The sequence below is a fragment of the Dendropsophus ebraccatus genome, chromosome 1 (genome assembly GCF_027789765.1).
Source record: "Dendropsophus ebraccatus isolate aDenEbr1 chromosome 1, aDenEbr1.pat, whole genome shotgun sequence".
NCBI classification, from domain to species: Eukaryota; Metazoa; Chordata; class Amphibia; order Anura; family Hylidae; genus Dendropsophus; species Dendropsophus ebraccatus.
Window position 1 is genome coordinate 155507137 of NC_091454.1, and position 20725 is coordinate 155527861.

Genomic DNA, 20725 nt, shown 5'->3' on the forward strand with positions numbered 1-20725 from the left:
TCTCCTCTCCATATACAGCTCTCTTGGCCTCAAGGACTCTGTTCTCTCTTGGTTCTCTTCCTACCTCTATGACCGTTCCTTCGGCGTATCCTTCTCTGGCTCTACTTCTCTCTTACCCCTCTCTGTTGGGGTTCCCCAGGGGTCAGTCCTGGGTCCCCTCCTCTTCTCCCTCTATACAGCCCCCATCGGACAGACCATCAGCAGGTTTGGTTTCCAATACCATCTTTATGCTGATGACACCCAGTTATACACTTCTTCCCGTGACATCTCCCCTGCCATCCTGCAAAATACTAGTGACTGTCTATCTGCTCTCTCTAACACTATGACCTCTCTGTTTCTCAAACTCAATCTCTCTAAAACTGAACTTCTGGTATTTCTTCCCTCTAACAAACCTAAACCCGACATCTCCCTCTCAGTCTGTGGTACTAGCATCACTCCTGTGCATCAAGCTCGATGTCTGGGGGTTATGCTAGACTCTGATCTATTCTTCACTCCCTATATCCAAGCTCTTACACGCTCCTGTCATTTTCATCTCAAAAACATCTCCAGAATCCGCCCATTTCTCACCACTGACACCGCTCAGACTCTGATTGTCGCCCTGATCCATTCCCGTCTTGACTACTGTAACGCCCTTCTAATCGGTCTTCTCTTCTCTAAGCTCTCCCCTCTCCAGTCTATCCTGAACGCAGCAGCCAGACTCATCTTCCTCTCCAGCTGCTATACCGACGTCTCCCTTCTGTGCCAGTCACTGCACTGGTTACCCATTAAATCCAGAATCCACTTCAAGCTCCTCACCCATAATGCCCTCCACAACTCTGCCCCTCCATACATCTCCTCCCTCATCTCCACCTATCATCCTTCCCGTGCTCTGCGCTCTAACCTTAACATCTTCCATTATCAGAACCTCTCATTCCCGCCTCCAAGACTTCTCTCGTGCTGCACCAGTTCTCTGGAACTCCCTACCCAAACACATCAGACTCATACCCAATATTCACAGTTTCAAGCGTGCCCTGAAGACTCATCTCTTCAGGCTCGCCTATAACGTTCCCTAAACTTGTTTCCCCCTTCTGTTTTTTCCCTTGCTCTATATCTGACGGTTCCTGAACTTTATATGTTTACTTGCAATCAGATTTTGGCACTGTTACTGGCTCATCCTGTATTTCTAACTGTGTACAATGGCCGGACCATGGACAAATAAAGCACTTATGCCTGGTGCCAACCCAAATTATAGTCTGTAAGCTCCAACGAGCAGGTCTCGTTTATACTTTGTATTTTATGTTATTTTTATCTATTATGATGTTTTTATTTATTCTAATTTAACTGTGTAACCAAAATAATGTTTTCATTTCAAAATTTGCCACTATGCTTCTATTACTAAGACTTCTGAATGGTGACTAGTGATCAGAGCAGGCCAGAAATCTAAAGGCCCTATTACACCAAGCGATTATGGGCCGTAGTTGGCCATTATGGCCAAGAATTGCTTGATGTAATAGCTCCATCAGCTGACATGCATAACTAGAACGATAACGGCGGTTTGCTTGCCGTCACTGCAATAGGAGTGGTGGCAGCAGACCGCCGCTATCTCTTATGGGCTCCTTAGACGATCTAAAGATCGTCCATGGAGTCCCTCCTGTACCTTGGAAGTGATAGGAAAGGTATCCGCAACGGTTTTCGCTCCGAATCCGCAGCTTGAAATCAGATGTGGATATGTCCAATGTGAATCTAGCCTAATAGTGTCGTCAGTGAGAAGGGAATAAGGCGCAAGTGAGGGCTGATCTCACAGATCGGCTTTAGAGTGGCAGAGAATTTGCCAGATACAACTACATTTAGGTAAATATCCACATATAAACACTATGGGGGAGATTTATCAAAGATGGTGTAAAGTAAAAATGGCTCAGTTGCCCCTAGCAACCAATCAGATTCCACCTTTCATTTTCCAAAGAATCTGTGAGAAATAAAAGGTGGAATCTGATTGGTTGCTGGGGGCAACTGAGCCAGTTTCAGTTTACACCATCTTTAATAAATCTCCCCCTATGTCCCAGATATATCAATCTGTGTAAAACAATATCAAGTGACATTTGCCCAGAGCAACCAATCACAGCTAATCTTCATTTTACCAGATCATATACAGCATATGAAAGCCGAGCTGTGATTGTTTGGTATAGGCAAATTACATCAGTCAATGTATTTATATTCACATTTTTTTTAGAATAATAATTTAAAATCATGTACAGCACTACCAAGGCAAAGGAAAGCAACGGGAAATCAATTGCTTTACTCCATTTGTTTTCAATCCTGTTGGACCCAGTGACATCAGAGGTGCAAGATGACTTTTACATAATGCAAAAATCAGAGCAACTTAAAGATTTTAAGTGCAGAAGGTGTTTGTCAAAGAGTGGCTATAATGGGCAGCTGGAGGCTGTTACTTCTAGTCTAGAAATTAGGTGCTCTACCAGGTGCAAAGATTCCAAATCTCATAATCTACAAACCATTCAATGCAGTATAAACAAGAAATTCATACATTCATGTAACTAAAGTGTAGCTCTTATGTAGCAGTTATGTAGCAGTTATGCGCTAGGTGGCAATTTGGTGGCAATTAAGTTCATCTTTTTGGTTCTAGGTAGGGCCCTGATTTTTTTTTTACTGTAGTACCTAAACCATGTGCATGGGACTTAATGGCTGCCAAAAGGTAATTTCCTACATCATTGTACAACCAACCAACCAATTGAACAGTTTACACAAAGGAAGTTGGATTAATAGGTTTCTGCAATGACAATTTCTGATTCTACTATTTGAATGATATAGGAGATTCAATTGATTTTCAATTTTCATATCTGTTCCGGATTTGTGAATGAAGACCACTGCATTAATAACATGTGATAAAACTTCAGGTGTGATATCTATGGTAGTCTCCTGCTGCTAACCCTATCCACTTCAACATTTACATTTGTTGATTCACCTTGCAAAGATGGTCAGCAGGCATAAGGGGTCTTACAGGCAAGGATATCTGGGATATGGCTTTCAAATTAGCTCTTCTAATGGTGTGTTTACACAGATAGATTATTGAAGCCAACGCCAGGAACAGACTATAGACAGAGAAGAGGTCATAGAGGAAAGACTGAGATTTCTCCCCTTTTTAAATCCATTCCTGGCTTTGGCTTCATATATCTGTCAGATATCTGCTGCAGCTGCAGAAGCTAAGAAAAACTTTTTCTATCACCACCGATCGAATTCCTGCAGGGTCGATTCTAGGTTTTCTGCTGCCTGATGCTAAAATTAAAAAGGTGCTCCCACCCAACACACACACATACACGCAAAAAAAATAATATACAGTGGTACCTTGGTTTAAGAGTAACTTGGATTAAGGGTGCCTTCACACCTACCTTATCCCATTCACCCCAATAGATCACATACCCGCAGCCCACCGCCGAGAGCATACATTACCTGCTCGGCGACACGGCTGCATGTCAGGCTCCCAGCTCCGGTCCTGCTCAGCCAATCAGTGCTGCCGTGCACTGATTGGCTGAGCAGGACAAGAGCCGGGAACTTAACATGTAGCCGCGTTGCCGAGCAGGTAATGTATGCTTTCGGGGACAGGCTGCGGGCGGCAGGGGATTAACGCACATACTCACAGTGGGATGTCAATACTGCTGCGAGTATGTGCGCTATAGGGATGAATCCACAGCGTGAAGTCCGCTGCGGGTCGGGTAGGTGTGAAGGCACCCTAAGAGCGTTTTGCAGGAAGAGCCCACAGTTTTTTAAAATTGTACCTTGGTTTAAGAGCATTGCTTTGGTTTAAGAGCTCCCTGTAGTGGGTGAGAGCGGTAGTGGGGGAGGGGTATAGTTTGCATAGCGGGGTCTACAGCACTGTACTCTGACCCAGGAAGTCTTCCTCACCTTCCAAATAGCAGATCCACTTCAGGCTGGGGCTTGCATTAGGGGACAGGACTGTGAAGGTAATCTCTCCATAGCTGTAACCCCTCTCTCCCTGGACAGAGAGCGCTGCATGTATGTGCCCACATCTGTCCTGCTCATTCCATCTATACTGCTGTATATAAAGTTTCTGCCACTGTCTTCCTGCACAGCTCGGTGATTCTCACTTCCTGATTGGTCTATGCTGAACACACCCCATTCCCCATTGCTGTAATGTCACCACAGAGACCTCTGACAGCAGCCCTGCTTCTGTAGCTCCATCCTGTATCTACAAACTGCTGCTGTGTTATCAGGTTTATGCACTTACTATACATTATACCCCACATGCTGATCCCTATACTTTACAGTAACCTTTAATATCACATATTCAACTGTATTCAGAATAAAAAAATATTTTTGGGGTGTGGAACCAATTGTCTGAATGATTTCTCATGGGAAAATTTTCTTTGGTTTAAGGCTTTAGAACCTCCCATAGCACACAGTGAAGCGAGCAGCCAGAGACGCTCGCTTCACTGTGTGAACTGACAGAGTTTCCTATGGCCGCAATTCATTGAATTGCGGCCGCAGAAAACTGACATGTCAGTTATTTGTGGCGCCGCACGGGAGCCCGGCCGGAGCGTATACGATGTGTATACGCTTCGGCCAGGATCCCATAGAAGCAGAGGCAGTGTTCCATAACGTGAAAAGTACTTTTACGTAGTGTGAACATAGCCTTATAACTGGGTTCACACACAGTATATTTCAGTTAGTATTGTGGTCCTCATATTGCAACCAAAACCAGGAGTGGATTGAAAACACAGAAAGGATCTGTACACACAATGGTGAAATTGAGTGGATGGCTGCCACATAACAGTAAATAACGGCCATTATTTCAATATAACAGCCGTTGTTTTAAAATAACAGCAAATATTTGCCATTAAATGGCGGCCATCCACTCAATTTCAACATTGTGTGAACAGAGCCTTTCTGTGTTTTCAATCCACTCCTGGTTTTGGTTGCAATATGAGGACCACAATACTGACTGAAATATACGTAGTGTGAACCCAGCCTAAGGCTATGTTCACACTACGTAAGTTTCCGGCCGTAGCGCATTCCCTGAATAAGCGGCCGGAGACTTACGTAGTTTGCGTATAATGGAAAGTATACGAAGTATGGCTGCACAGTTCACACTATGTACGAACTTACACCCGGATCGTACGCGGCGGCGTAAAAAATGAACCAGACCATTGTTTGCGGACGAAAATGCCGTAACTTACGCCCGTAGCGTTACATTTGGTCCCGTACGTAGTGGTGATTTCTTCATTTTTGCAGCTTTTTGTGCCGATCCAAAAGGTTCTGTGGGGTGTCCGGGCTAGGCGAAGATTTTCAAGTAAAAGACCGCTGTCAGATCGCTACGTAGTGCGCTCGGGAAGCGTAAGTAGACTTCGGGTGTAAGTTCGCGGTCCGTACGTAGCCGGCCGCAAGTAGCGTAAATCTCGGCCGGAGTTTACCACGTATATGTCCGGCCGGACATATACGCAGTGTGAACATAGCCTAAGAGTGGATTTGGATTACAAGCACGGACCTGGAACGAATTGTCCTTGTAATCCAAGGCAATATTGTATATATATATCAGCTTTGAACATATTGTATACATGACTAAATACTAACAGTGAATTGATTGCATACATAACTGTATACCAAAAGTGCATATATTGAATTCAGAACTATATACCAATAGTGCATATATTGCATACAGAACTAAATATCAAGAGTGTATATTCTACACATATATTAGTGCAAGCCTTAGACTCAGTGGTGGCATAAAAAGATCCCATATGACACATGAGAATCCCAGTCTTAGAGACTGCCTAATAGTGCAAGCTTCAGAGACCCCCTAATACTGTTAGTCTCAGAGACCCCCCTCCCCCTTATACTGCTCCTAATAGTCCCTTATTTCCTATATACTGCTCCCATGGCCTCTCTCCCATAGTTGCCACTCCTATAGCTCTGCTCTCATATATACTGCCCCCATAGTCATGCTCTGAAATATACTGTTCCCATAGGCCCCTTTCCCATACACTGCTACTATGCCATCCACACCCCAAATTTGCTGCCACATATAATGCTCTCTATATACTGCCCCCTCATATACTGATGGCCCACTACCTAAAGACTCCTGGGACCACAGTTTCAAAGATTACCTTTAGTAACAAACCACACCGTCATGGATTCAAATCCTGCAGGGCACTCAAGGTCCTTCTGGTCACGCCAGCACATGTCCAGGCCCATTTATAGTTTACCAATGACCACCTGGATGATCCAGATGAGGCATGGGAGGTCAAGTGGTCAGATAAAACCAAAATAGAACTTTTTGGTATCAACTCCACTTACTGTGTCTGGAAGAAAAAGAAGGATGAATACAACCACAAGAACACAGAACCAAATAGAATGCATATGGAAATATATTTTGGGGGTGCTCTTCTGCAAAGGGGACAGAGCCACTGTCTGAACTGACAGAGCTCTCAGCCAATCACTGTCCGGAACCGCCGCGGCCAGTGATTGGCTGAGCCGTCTGTCAGTTCAGACAGGCCGCTCTGAAGCTGCTGCGGCGCGGGACCGGGAAAAGGAGAAGACCTGTGCCTAGACAGGTAATGTATGAAACAAGGGCTGCAAGGACATAGGTAACGATGTCCCTGCAGCCCTCGATAACAATTGTCGGGCCGTGGAATAGGCCCAGTAAACGAGCGCCGATCTAGCAGATCGGCGCTCGTTTACATCGTTGATCGGGACCTGCTCAGGCTGTGGAGTAGGACCCTAAGAGTAGACTCTATACATAGATGGCCGATCCGACAGGATGGAGGTAAGTGACTTACTGTACCCCAGCCCATCAGTCAAGGCTTTCCAATCAGGCAGGGACAGGGGCTTGTCCTGTCACTGACTACCTAAAATGCCGCAATCGCTATAGATCGTGCCTGTAATTATCTCTGGCCCTGGACACACTGATGTGTGTGGGACTGCTCTCACTGCAGCGGTCCCGCACACATCAAAAACCCCTTCACTTCAGGAGCGTATTTATTTGTATTGTGGAAGTGAAGGGGTAAACGCCTACAAATCTCCCTGGACACAAGTATTCCATAACATGATGTTATGACCAGGAAAATATTAGACTACACCTACAACTATGCCTGGTCCTATCAATAAAACATACACATACTCCCAAAAATAGAGCAAAATTAACCAACTGTATTGGGCATAATTAGCATTAAAAACACGGAACGTGTAAAAAATACAAAGGAAAAGAACCTGTAAAAAATACATAGGGAAATGGCAAAAACAATTCCAGCTGTAAACTGGCACAATATTATATATACATCCTAGCAGCTGTAAGAAATACAAATAGCATATATAGCTAGCTGCCAAGTGGAATGTGCAAAAATGTAAATATTTATTGCCAACCCTGTAAAAAGTGCCTAGTGCAGGTCTCCCCACTCACAGTCCCCATACAGTGTGCCTCCACCTTACCCCAGCATACATTATATCCTCCTTCTTCAGGGGGTGATACAGAGTTTACAAGCCCTTTATGAGCTCTGAGCTAAATGCTACACCGGCACTGTCAATCCTACCCACACAAAAATGAGGTATCAACAGTACATGCAGTGTAAGATAATATTGGATAAAGTCCTTATGGTGATGCTCAACTTCAAAGACAAAAGATGCTTGATCAGTGGCGTAGCTATAGGGGTCGCAGCGGTTGCCATGGCGACCGGGCCCCTACGCTAGGGGGGCCCGCACGGCCCCCCTTGCCACTTGTCTCTGAGCATCCCGAGAAGCTGCGGCCGCGCAGCTTCTCGGGATGCACTGATCACTTTGATGTTCCGGCCGCACAGTGAGCGGGCGGAACATTAAAGCGATCAGAATACAGGAGCAGGACCTGTCAGCGTCCTACTCCTGTATTCCCTCCCATAGGCTGCTGGCACTTCATACCAGCAGCCTATGGGACTCCGGGACGTGACCTCTCCAGCAGGCGTGATGATGTGACGTCATCATGCCTGCCGGAAGTCCCGTCCCTGCGGCTCGCAAGATGGAGCCAGAAGAGGAGGAGGAGCTGCTGCCTGCAGCCACACAGCGCCGATTAGGTGAGTAGGATGTTTGTTTTTTAGGGGCACCTCTGGGGGCATTATTAGTTCATGGGGGGCACCTCTGGGGGCATTAGTATATGGGGGCACCTCTGGGGGCATTATTAGTTCACGGGGGCACCTCTGGGGGCATTATTAGTTCATGGGGGGCACCTCTGGGGGCATTATTAGTACATGGGGGCACCTCTGGGGGCATTATTAGTATATGGGAGCACCTCTGGGGGCATTATTAGTATATGGGGGCACCTCTGGGGGCATTATTAGCTCATGGGGGCACCTCTAGGAGCAATATTAATATATGGGGGCACCTCTGGGGGCATTATTAGCATATGGGAGCACCTCTGGGGGCATTATTAGCTCATGGGGGCATCTCTGGGGGAATTATTAGCTCATGGGGGCACCTCTGGGGGCATTATTAGCTCATGGGGGCACAGTAGGGAATACTACATACAGGGGGCATAGCAGGGGATCCTACATACAGGGGGCATCCCACACAGCGCAGTTACTATGGGAGCCTACAGGAGGGAGAAAGGAAAGGAAGTTGCTAGAAATGTGCGGAGCCTAAATTGTTTGTCTCGCAGGTTCTGAAAAGATGAAACATATCTGGAAGGAATCATCATGGAGGTCTGGGCCGGATGGAGAGGAAAAGGGAAAGTGACGCCTCAAATCAAAGAAGACGTCACCTGTGAGTCCCTGTATGACACTTTTTTTATTTTGTAGAACATCATTTATTAGGGGTGCCCCGAGGTGACAGCTACTACATTATCTGTACAACAGAGATATCACTGTGTTATCTGTGGTGTTACATAGGACTGCAGGTGACAGCTACTACATTATCTGTACTCAGAGATATCACTGTGTTATCTGTGGTGTTACATAGGACTGCAGGTGACATCTACATTATCTGTACTCAGAGGGACATCACTGTTATCTGTGGTGTTACATAGGACTGCAGGTGACATTTACTACATGATCTATACTCAGAGATATCACTGTTATCTGTGCTCTTACATAGGACTGCAGGTGAAATCTACTACATTATCTGTACTCAGAGATACCACTGTGTTATGTGGTGTTACATAGGACTGCAGGTGACTACTACATTATCTGTACTCAGAGGGATATCACTGTTATCTGTGGTGTTACATAGGACTGCAGGTGATATCAGGTGACTTCTCCAGGTTGCAGAAGTTCAAACTTCATCGTGCCCTGCTTACAGTTTATTATGGGAGTTGTAGTTTTGCAGCATGTGGCTCTTCAGGTTGCAGCACTACAACCCCCATCGTTTCCAACTGTCAGTTTATGATGAGAGTTGTAGTTTTTCAGCTGGAGAGTCAAAGATGGGAATACAATGATTAGACAATGACACAGTACAGTCCATTAATTATAGGGGGCAGTAGTGCAGTACATGAGGTGGAGGCAGTGACAGTCCATTAGAACATGGTGGCACATTAGAGTAATTGGATATAACATTAGATATGACATTGCCTAAACGGGTGAGATGGGGGGCCCCAAGCTAACATTTTGCACCAGGGCCCATCAGCCTTTAGCTACGCCCCTGTGCTTGATCATAATACGTATGTGAAGATGAGAAGAAAAAAAATCACCAAATTAAATAAAAAAAAATTCTTTACTTTATTCCACTATCTGTTTTACAGATAGGGGGTTGCTGAGTGCTGGGGCGCATAGTGTGTAAAAGTGGCCAATCCTCTGCTGGCTCCTTTTGGGTACTAAAATCAGTACTAAATCATGGCATGTGTTTCTATTGCCAAGCAGCTGTATGCAAGTGTTACAGTAATGTAAAGGATGCCACCACTGGACTATTAAGGAGTGGAAGCATATTCCGGAAAAGACAAATCACATTTCTCTCTCTGGCAGTCTCATAGACAAGTCTGGGATTGTACAATGCCAGGAGAATGTACAGCTTGGTGGAGGAGGGATAATACTATGGGGTAAAGGAAAAAGACCCTTAGTTTCAGTCAAAGAAAATATAAATGCAAAGATTCCAAGACATTTTAGACAATCGTATGCTTGTGGGAGCAATTGGGGGTTTGGGTTTTCTGATCCACCATGACTTTGCCCCAGTGCATAAAATAAGGTTCACAAAGATATTGTGGGGGAAGTTTGGTGTGGAAGAAGTTGACCAGCCTACACAGAACCCCGACCTAAACCATACTAAAACACCTTTGGGACAAAACATAATGGAGATTGAGAAAGAAGCCCCCTTGTCCAACATCAGTGTACGGAAATTGCACGGAAATTGTCTGTTGTGGGGGGAGTTTGGTGTGGAAGAACTTGACCAGCCCACACAGACCCCAACCTAAACCCCACTAAATACCTTTAGGACAAAACATAATGGAGATTGAGAAAGAAGCCCCCTTGTCCAACATCAGTGTACGGAAATTGCACGGAAATTGTCTGTTGCTCTGGCAGACCCAGTATATTGTTGCAATACATTGATAACCAATACATTTCAGTGGGAATTATGTAATGCATTTTCCTTGCCGTGGTGTTTCTCCCACACATTACTGCTGATTGCTGTTAGTTCCAGCAGGGAAACGCCATGTGATTTGCTTAGTATTGGCAAACTGTCAAACAAAAAGGATCCATCCAACCTACATCCCTGATTTTTATTGACCCGCATGTTTTTCTTAGTTTATTATCAACATACCAAAGTTTCCCTTTTTGTATTCAAACTATGTTTTAGATCCAAGTAATATTTCCAACTATGTAACTATCTTACTCCCCCCAAGGCATGACAACCAAACCATTTGCTTCATGTAAATCTGAAGAAAGAATGCACTATGGAGCCGCTTGTGATCAGCTCAAGCATGTGCATTTGTTTTGCTGATAAATCCAAGGCTCTCTTATGGCAAATTACAGGATGAGGTTAGGGGGAATTGCAAATCAGAAAAAAACCATGGCACCATTTTTATAGCCTTTGTTGTGGAATGATAAACTCTTTGTGGTCAGGAGACTATTGGGACCTTAAGGGCACAGAACTTCAAATAACAACAAAATCCAACAACAACATTATTATACAAGGAAAAATCACATGGCTCTCGAGAACCTTCGTTCTTCATGTCCAGTTGTAAATCTTCATGAAATAGCTTGCAGGTGTCAGGATTAAAGTATATTCTTTGGGAGCTTAAACTTAGCACCAGCTGGGCTCCTCATTTGCCAGTTGTAGTTGTTTCTTTGTTCTGAAAATGTTGACAGTACAACTAAAACCATTCCCAGGAGTCCATCCACAGCGAAATCAGGATGAGTAGAAGACCAGCTGTAGTTATTTTCTGTGTTTACCATACCTGCCTTTTATGATTTATTGGACACCCCACTCACGTAATGTACATTCCATCATGCAGAATATTTGGTTTGTTTTTAGATATGGCTACGATAGAGCAATGGAAAGTGGCTTGGCAGGTGTTGCTTGGTGTACTAAATATTTAAATGCTGTCTGTGTAATTCATTCAGGTCACACAGTTTCAACATAAAGACCAATGAACATGGCAATGCAGGATCAGCATAAATTCCTGCTTATATATGTGCCTTCATGAAAAGGCCATTTATGTGAAATATTTCCAGCTATCTGGCTCCATGTCATTAAGAGTATGGCTTTTAAATACATGCTGAATTATGACACAAATGCTAAAAATTCCAGAGACGTTTTATTGCATATCCACTACATTTTGCTAAATGGGCTGATGCTTTTCAGATAGAAAACCCAAGGGAAGAATAAACATCTATTATTGAAACATATTGTATTAAGGAACAGTGTTTGACACGTGCAGATTAAGTGGACCAGGAATGCCTGCATGGTAGTTAGCAATCCCTAATATAAACTACACATACACATTTAATGGGTACCATGTAGGATACAGTTAATTAGATCCTAGCCTTTTTACAAGGCACAAATAACTAAGAACAGGGGTGTTACACGTAGAAAACAGCTCAGCATTTTTTAGAACTTTGTTTTACATTGCTAAGGAAATGAAATGGCTATATGAGCAGACGGTCAAATGTACTTATACTACAAATATTTACTATTCCTATTTGTTGTTTTTCCATTATGAATGCATCAATCTATTTTATAGATAGAATGATATAGATGATAAATAGACAGATCAGCCATGACATGGTAAGTACTGACAGATGAAGTGAGTAACACTGAATAACAACGGCACCTGTGAAGGGGTGGGTTATATTTGGCGACAAGTGAACAGTCACTTTCTAAAGGTAACAAACCTTACAAAAATCGCCTATGTAGCTATACATACAGTGTTATATAGCCCCCAGCACTGTTTCCAACCATATAAGTAATCACTATTAGTGTTACTAATATAGCCCAAAAATGCAATTTGTAAATGTCCCGCCCCAATATGTTAATTATACCTATGTATTCTGATTATATACATAAAATGGAAAGGAAAAAAAAACTCCTAGCCTAAGAAAGTTTTGTATGCATGATAATGATGCAGGTCAGATTCCTCCCCCTATTGTGCAGGAGGCACCGAGGATGAAGTCTCTTATCTTCATCCTCAGCACCATTCCTGGGCAGTTAGTCATTTACTCTTTAGGTCACTAAGACCATTAGAAGGACTGCCCCACCCTCATAGCACCAATCTGGTCCATCCCTGGCCAGCCCGCTCCATTGGTTATTATTAGAAGGGGCGGTCTGTCTGAGAGCGGATGGGCGCTATGGGGGCAGGCAGTGCTCCTAAATGTCTTACTGGACCAAGGAGTAAAAGGCTAACTGCACAGGAACTGTGCCGAGGATGAAGGTAAGAGACATACCTTAATCCTCTCCGCCTCCTGTGCAATAGGGGGCTAACAGCAGGTTAGATTCGTCTAACCTGCTGATAGTTACTCTTTAAACAGCTGACATAGTTACCATACAACACCACTATACAAGGAGCAAATATTATCACAATACGGTTACTGACCAAATCCAGTATACCAAAATGATTATTACTAGAGATGAGCGAACCGGTTTCGGGTTCGAGTCAATCCAAACCCGAACGTTCGGCATTTGATTAGAGGGGGCTGCTGAAGTTGGATAAAGCCCTAAGGCTATGTGAAAAACATGGATATAGTCATTGGCTGTATTCATGTTTTCCAGACAACCTTAAAGCTTTATCCAACTTCAGCAGCCACCGCTAATCAAATGCCGAAAGTTCGGGTTCGGTTCGCTCATCTCTTATTATTACCAATAACACTAGTGAGTATATTAATGCCACATCATACTCACAACAATTTCCACCAGACAATGACTAACATGACCATACTGTTACTAAATAAAATGAATTCTATTAGGACCAATATTTCCCCATACAGTAGGGGGAAATCTACACAGGCTCTGCAGCCCATATAGTGATTACATTTACATCCAGCAAATCACTTTTCTGATTGGAGTGTTTCACTTTGCCCTTTCTTTTTTCTTTAAAGCTCAGGCTATCATGAAGACTTTTCCTGGTCACAACTCGTTTCTGCTGAATATGCCAAATACTTTACACTCCTCACTCCAGCACCTTCTTTACCTCTATAAAATCTTCTTGTCTGTATTGCGTATCTGCGTAATAGCACCCACTTTGTACCCTCATATAGCAGTCAGGCCCAATTTGTGTCTCCAAATAGTAGTCAGGCCCCTCTGTTACCCTCTATATTGTGGTTAGGTCTTCCTTATATTCTCATATGTTAGTTGTCCTTTTCAGTACCCCATATCATATTGAGCCCCTTCTGTGTCCCCATATAGTAGTAGTAGGACCCTCTGTGGCCCATATAGTATTGGGCCTCCTCTATGCCCCAATATAATATTAGACCCTGCTTGTGCCCCCATTAAAGATAACCCCTCTTTGGCCCAGTACAGTAGTTAGACCCCTTCTGTGCTTGAATATATTGTATTTATGTTTGTATTTGTGTAATACAGTATGTTAAATATATATTTTTAAGACTTTTTTGGTGATGTTTTCTATTTAACTATTTATAATATAATCCTGAAATTTAGCAGTTTTCATTTTGGCCACCAGGGTTAAAAAGTAGCTGAAACTTTCTGCTGGTCTGTGATAAAAGAAGGGGGCTACTGTAAATTGATCTGTACAGCATTACAATGAAAGGTAATACCAATAGGAAGCAAAGACAATAGTATCTCTGCTTTGCTCTGTCTTGTTCACTATCAAATACACCATATCAACAAATTAAAGCATTCTGGTGGAGCCATAGTTTTTAATATATCAGAAATAACCTAATTTACTTGGCCACCAAAATTACTCAGAGTTAGGCAATCCCATATTATATGCCAGAACCAAGCAGGTGTATTTTGGCTGTGTGGGCATGAAGGAGAATGACATTTTCCAATCTGAGAAAGGTCTGATGGCTTATGTATAGTTGGGCCAGCATGTTGTTGGTAAGCCCAGGGTGTATGGCTCTGACCAGTTATCCAACCAAGATTTCAACCAGTTTTAATTAATGAGATCTACCATGATTTTTTCTTACTTTAATTTCTAATAATCATAGTTTAAAAAATGTAAGGAGAGATTTTCTGAAATACAGAGCTATGAATACTGTTCTGATAGAGCTACATTTCACATCCAACTAACAGCTAAAGATGATCATACTATGTATTACATACTTGTGTGTCCGTCATGTTCTCATTCCTATATTCAGTATTGAATAGCACTACAAACTGTCACTGACAGACCACACTCACAACAAATGTTCCTACATGAACCCTTTATGGATTTCAATTTTCTTAATTAAGTGGATTTTCCTGAGGGGTAAAACAGAAAGTTCCATCAGGGGTATGAGGTATAGTCTGATATGTGAGCAGATGGCATTGGAGGCAATAAATTCTGGAGTACAAAAACCCGACATCAGATGAGATTAACATTAACATTTCTGGTTGAGTCGAAAATATCTGATTCTTATATAGTTGATAGCTATATGGAAAATATATAGCAGCAAATTTATAACATGAAGCTGTCAAAATTTGAGAAAATGTTAAAACATCATTGCATCTGAACATAAGAAAAACGTGATAAAAAAACTGGGAAACTATTTGAGGGTAGGGGGTGTCTATATTTTGCAGATTTTCTACTAACATTTTTGTTGATTGTATAGTAGACTATTGAGTATGCTAACACTGACCAACATAGTTGTTACGCTAAGATGTTGTATTTACTTTATATTATTGACAATATTGCTAATCCTTATTATTCAGAATTTTATATTTATTATTTTTACTGTAAATCTCGCTGTGTAAAATAGCCCTTTTGATGTCTAAATGTCTTCTATTATCAATTCAGTCTTCTTTTGATGTTTCCTGGGTCAGCAATGTGATGCAATGATGTCACCGACTCGGCTTGTATAGGAGTGTAAAAGTTCTGCCCTGTATACACAATGTCACACCAATGGTATTCTGAGTATTGTGTCAGTGCAGCAGGGAAGCAGAAGAGAGAGGGCCCGTACATGGAACATGAGTGTTCCTTTATTGGGTTTACCTGCTGTCAGGGGCGTAACTAAAAATGCCCCCCCCCCCCCCCCACACACACACACACACACACTATATATATATATATATATATATATATATATATATATTTATTTATATATATTATTAGGGAAAGCAATATAGCACCATGACCACTGCCATTACCACTATACTGTTACCAACCAAATCCAGTATGTTAAGATGAATGTGCCAGTTTACATGGGACAAATATTACTACTTCTAACTGACTAAAATCACCCCTACTGAATAATGCTACCACTGCTGCGGAATAAAATCCACAGACCACAGTCCAATATCACCAGTGGCCATATAACAGCATGTATAAGCTCCACACAGGCTCTACACACCATAAGAGAATAATACAAACAGTTCCAGTTTACATGGGAAAGATATTACCACTTCTCACTGACTAAATTAACCTGTTAGTTAACCCCCATGTAAGCAATGCCATGCATGTAACCCCCCTCGCCCCATGTGGGCAATCCCATTTAAGTTAAAACCCCTCCCCCCATGTGGGCAATCCCATGCAAGTTAATCCCCCCCCCATGTGGGCAACCCTATGTAAATTAACCCCCTTTCTCCCATATAGGCAATCCTGTTAGTTAAACCCCAGTGTAGGCAATCCCATGTAAATTCCCCCCCCCCATGTAGGCAATCCCATGTAAATTACCCCAGTCTCCCCCATGTAGGCAATCCTGTTATTGCACCCCCAGTGTAGGCAATCATGTAAATTAACCCCCAGTGTAGGTAATCCCATGCAAATTAAACCCCTCTCCCCCATGTAGGCAATCCTATTAGTTAACCCCCAATGTAGGCAATTTCTTGTAATTTACCCCACACACACACACACACACACGCACACACGCACACACACACACACCATACTGTACGTAGGCAATCAGTTGCAATTAACCCCCTCTACAATGAAGGTACCCTCTCCCCCCCCCCCCCCCCATGCCAGCATCCTTATGTTAAAAACAAAATTAAAAACTTTTACTCACCTAACTGGAGCTGCAGTGTCTCCCTTATCCTGCTCTCAGAGCATGAGTGACGTCACTCATGCTCCGGATCGCTGAGAAGGGGGAGCGGCCTCTTGTGACCAGAGGCAGAATGCTGCCTCCGGACACAAGAGTGATTGGCAGGGTTGGGAGCCAATGGCTCTTGACCCTGTCAATCACAGCCCGGCATTTAACTGCGAGCGTTCATCAGGAGCACTTGCAGTTAAAGTGACAGGTCTGGGACACCATTTGCAGCATCCAGAAGGCCAGGAAGGCTGCTGGATGCTTAACATGATGTGATCTCTGGGGGCCCGGGGCCCCTAGGCCCCCTGATGCTGCGGGCCCTACAGTAGCAGCTACGGCAGTTGTGGTGGTAGTTCTGCCTTTGCCTGCTGTTATCTACACAGGCATCCCGTTTCTGCAGCTATAGACTGTGCTGCCTGTGGTTGCTCCTACATCTTCCCAGAGCAGCGCCTAGGACCCTGCACTGAAGGCAGCGGTGACAATGTGGTCTATAGTTACAGGAGTGGGATGGCTAGGCAGATGACAGTAGATACCTATTCTTATTGAGCCTGCTGCCATCTTTGCCAAAGGCCCTGGGTTGTTCACCAAGCTCCACCACCACCACCACCACCACCACCACCGAGTATGGCAGCACTAGCGTATTGCTCACAGTACGGGATAGATAATCTCATATTTACCATGAACCTGTAACATTTTATGAAAACTGATTATCAGGCAGCACTCCATTTTCAATTTAGTGCCTAAATACCTTAACAGAGGCGCCATTGTCTCCGCTCCCTGCTCTTTGTACCTGTGACTTAGGAGTTGGAGCTTCCTGATCTATCTCCAGCTTGAGCCCCACTGTAATATTATTTAGCCCGAGGCTGGAGACGGGTGTCATCAAGGGTTTCAAGTATAAAATAATGTACTACCCACCCTCCCAATTCAATTCTCAACATTATTTCAGATCTCAACCAGACCCCTAAATACAGGCACTGTCCTAAAATGAAATCTACCACAAATTACACCAAAATACCCCCTTTCCTCACACTCACTGCTCCCATGTCCCTACCCTAACCCCAGACTGATCACTCTGTATCCCCCTGACCCAACCCTAGACTGGTCATCCTGTATCCTTACCCTCCCCCTAGATTTTTTTTTTCTTTGCTCTCCTGCCCCACCCCAGACTGGTCACCCTGTACCGCTCTCTTTACTGATTGTCCTCCCTGATCCTTTTTCACATACCTGTACCTTTCTCCTTCCTCTTCCATAGTGCAGACTGTACAGGACCTGTGGTGACATCATAGTCACATGGTAAAGGTCCTTCAGTATGTTCTCAATTGTTACTGAATTGTCTCCTGGATCCAGTTTTGCCCTGCAAAATCCAGGTAATACAAACAGTGTTTTTTTGCAAATCATGGCAAAACTGTAGCCAGGAGACAATACACCACTGAAAGAATAAGTCTGTTTGGGTGGCCATGGGCCCCCCAGGAGCTTGGTGTCCCGAGAGATCGACCTATTATAATTCGCTACTGGACCCACCTCACGCTGCCCTATCTGCAATTGGTGTGTGGTGCCAAAGGCCAGGCCGCTCTCCACTGCTGACATTCTTCTAATCACATTATCTATGCTGATTTTGGTTTCTGGCTACCCACCAGGTCTTTCATATGAAAGTGAGCCAGGGTGATGAAGGGCAAGGAATGTGTATTATGCCCTGCACAGGAAAGTCAACTGTTTTACCGTATGACCCCAGACTCCTACCAGGGCCATGGGCAAATAAGTGGATGTTACATCAGGATTTATAATCCAACATTTTTGACAGATGTGCATTACCAATGAATGTGCCCTTCTTATAATGATTGTACCCATAATGTTGATGTTAAAGTGACCCTGTTGCAATGGTTATGTTGCCCTCCCTGGGCACATACAGTAGTATTGGGACAGGTACACTATGGTAGTCTGACCCTTTTTTTGTAGGTTAGGAGAAACCTCTTTCCATAATCAAGCAATGCGTAGCCAGTAGAGATGAGCGAACCTTGAGCATGCTCGAGTCCATCCGAACCCGATCATCCGGCATCTGATTAGCGGTGGCTGCTGAAGTTGGATAAAGCCCTGAGGCTATGTGGAAAACATGGATATAGTCATTAGCTGTATCCATGTTTTCCAGACAACCTTATAGCTTTATCTAACTTCAGCAGCCACCGCTAATCAGATGCCGAACGTTCGGGTTCGGATGGACTCGAGCATGCTCGAGGTTCGCTCATCTCTAGTAGCCAGCACTGACAGATCAGAGTCACTCACGGGTGTCACTGCTCCAGCTCACCTGTCGATATCTTCCTATCACTATGCATCTGTCAATCATTGGCAGGAGGACACAGTTATGCTGCGTTTACACGGAAAGATTATCGTTCAAATTTTCTCAATAACGATCGCATTTGAGTGATAATCGTTCTGTGTAAACACAGCAAACGATCAAGCGACGAGCGAGAAATCGTTCATTTTGATCTTTCAACATGTTCTCAAATCGTCATTCGCCGCTCTATAAAAATTCGCAGAACGCTTCTTGTAAACAGTCTTTCAAAGATTCACCCTATGTGAAAGATTGGCTTAAGCAATCTTAAAAACGATTGCAATAACAATTTTTTTCTTATGAATTTTCTAACGATTTATTCGTCTAATTTCGTCTGATTGTTATAAAATCCAAATTGTTGCTTCAAAATCGTTAAATGATTGATTGGGTGAATTATCACTTTGTGTGAACACAGCATTAGTGTCAGTAAGCACTCTTCTGGCCACATACTGCATACTTTTGGATTGAAGTTCTCTTGACCCACTGTACATTACAGCATAAGGGATAGACAACTAAAAACATGTCTGCCCCCATATTATTCTGCCACCAGGATTTCTAAATTATTTAGCAGTTATAAATATTATTCATTTTTTGCTTAATCCCTGAAAATCAATTCTTAGAAGTTCAATATTAAAGGGAAAGAGCAGGATAGAAAATTGTAACCTGCTGTTATCTTTTCATTAATTAAATCTTCTGTTTTATTATTATGTAAATTAGGCGATTAGGTGCACAGGGGGCAACATCACAGTACACGACACACTCCACCTGCCCACTGCCACCTGTGAAATACACATTTGGTGCTCTTCAGTGATGAGCAGCTGGAGTGATATCACTGCAGCGCGCAACCTCAAAATTCAGAAGGAGGGGCTGATCCGAGAGCTGTAGTCCCACCCCCAGTGCACCAAAAACACCTAATTTACATATTGATAACACTGAAGATTTTACAAAAAACGCCACTGAAGATAAAGGGACATAACAGCAGGTCAGATTCTTGTAACCTGCTGTTAGTTTCCCTTTAAGCATTTCTTGTGTTTCTCTAATTTTTTATTTCTTATTATAGCTTTTGTTTAAGGTGAACATTTCCAGTAAGCAGTAGTTTCATTTTCCTGTATTATAAATATTACTGTGTTGCTTTAAACAAATCTTAGAAAATTATTTTAATGAAATATTTCTGCGCAGGATGCTGTCAGACACACAATTTATTGGCAGTTAATGGATCCCCTAGACTAATAGTAATTTCTGAAACCAGAGGCAGATTCAGACATTGCTTATAGACAGAGTATAGATTTTACAACTTTGCTCAATGAAAAATTTTATGAGCTTTAAAGCAGTGCCCTTAAATCACTTTGACCCACAAACTGAACCACTCATTCATTTTATGAAATAATTATAAGCCACAAAATATTCAGACAAAATATGAATCATATCAAGAAAATAAGCCAAAAAAAAAAAAAAAAACAGTTTTTCAATATTGTCTATTTTATATACCTGTGTTTTGCTTCCTTTATGGTCTACTTCTGTCAAATGGACTTCAATGTTGGTACTTCCCAATAAAATAATTATACTGCTACTTTATTCCATTAAAAATCATAGTTGTGGAAACAGATATTTCCCTCTCATAAATTTTAGGTTTAACAGTTTGTTGTTTTTGTCTTTTGAATCAAAAGGCACATTTTTTAATTAAAATTTTAGGCTATGTTCACGCACTGTATGAACAACAGCTATTCCGCTGTGAACGGCCATTGTTTAATGCTATCTACAGCCAGAATTAATGATGATCATTAATTCCAGCCAGAGGTAGCATTAAATAATGTTC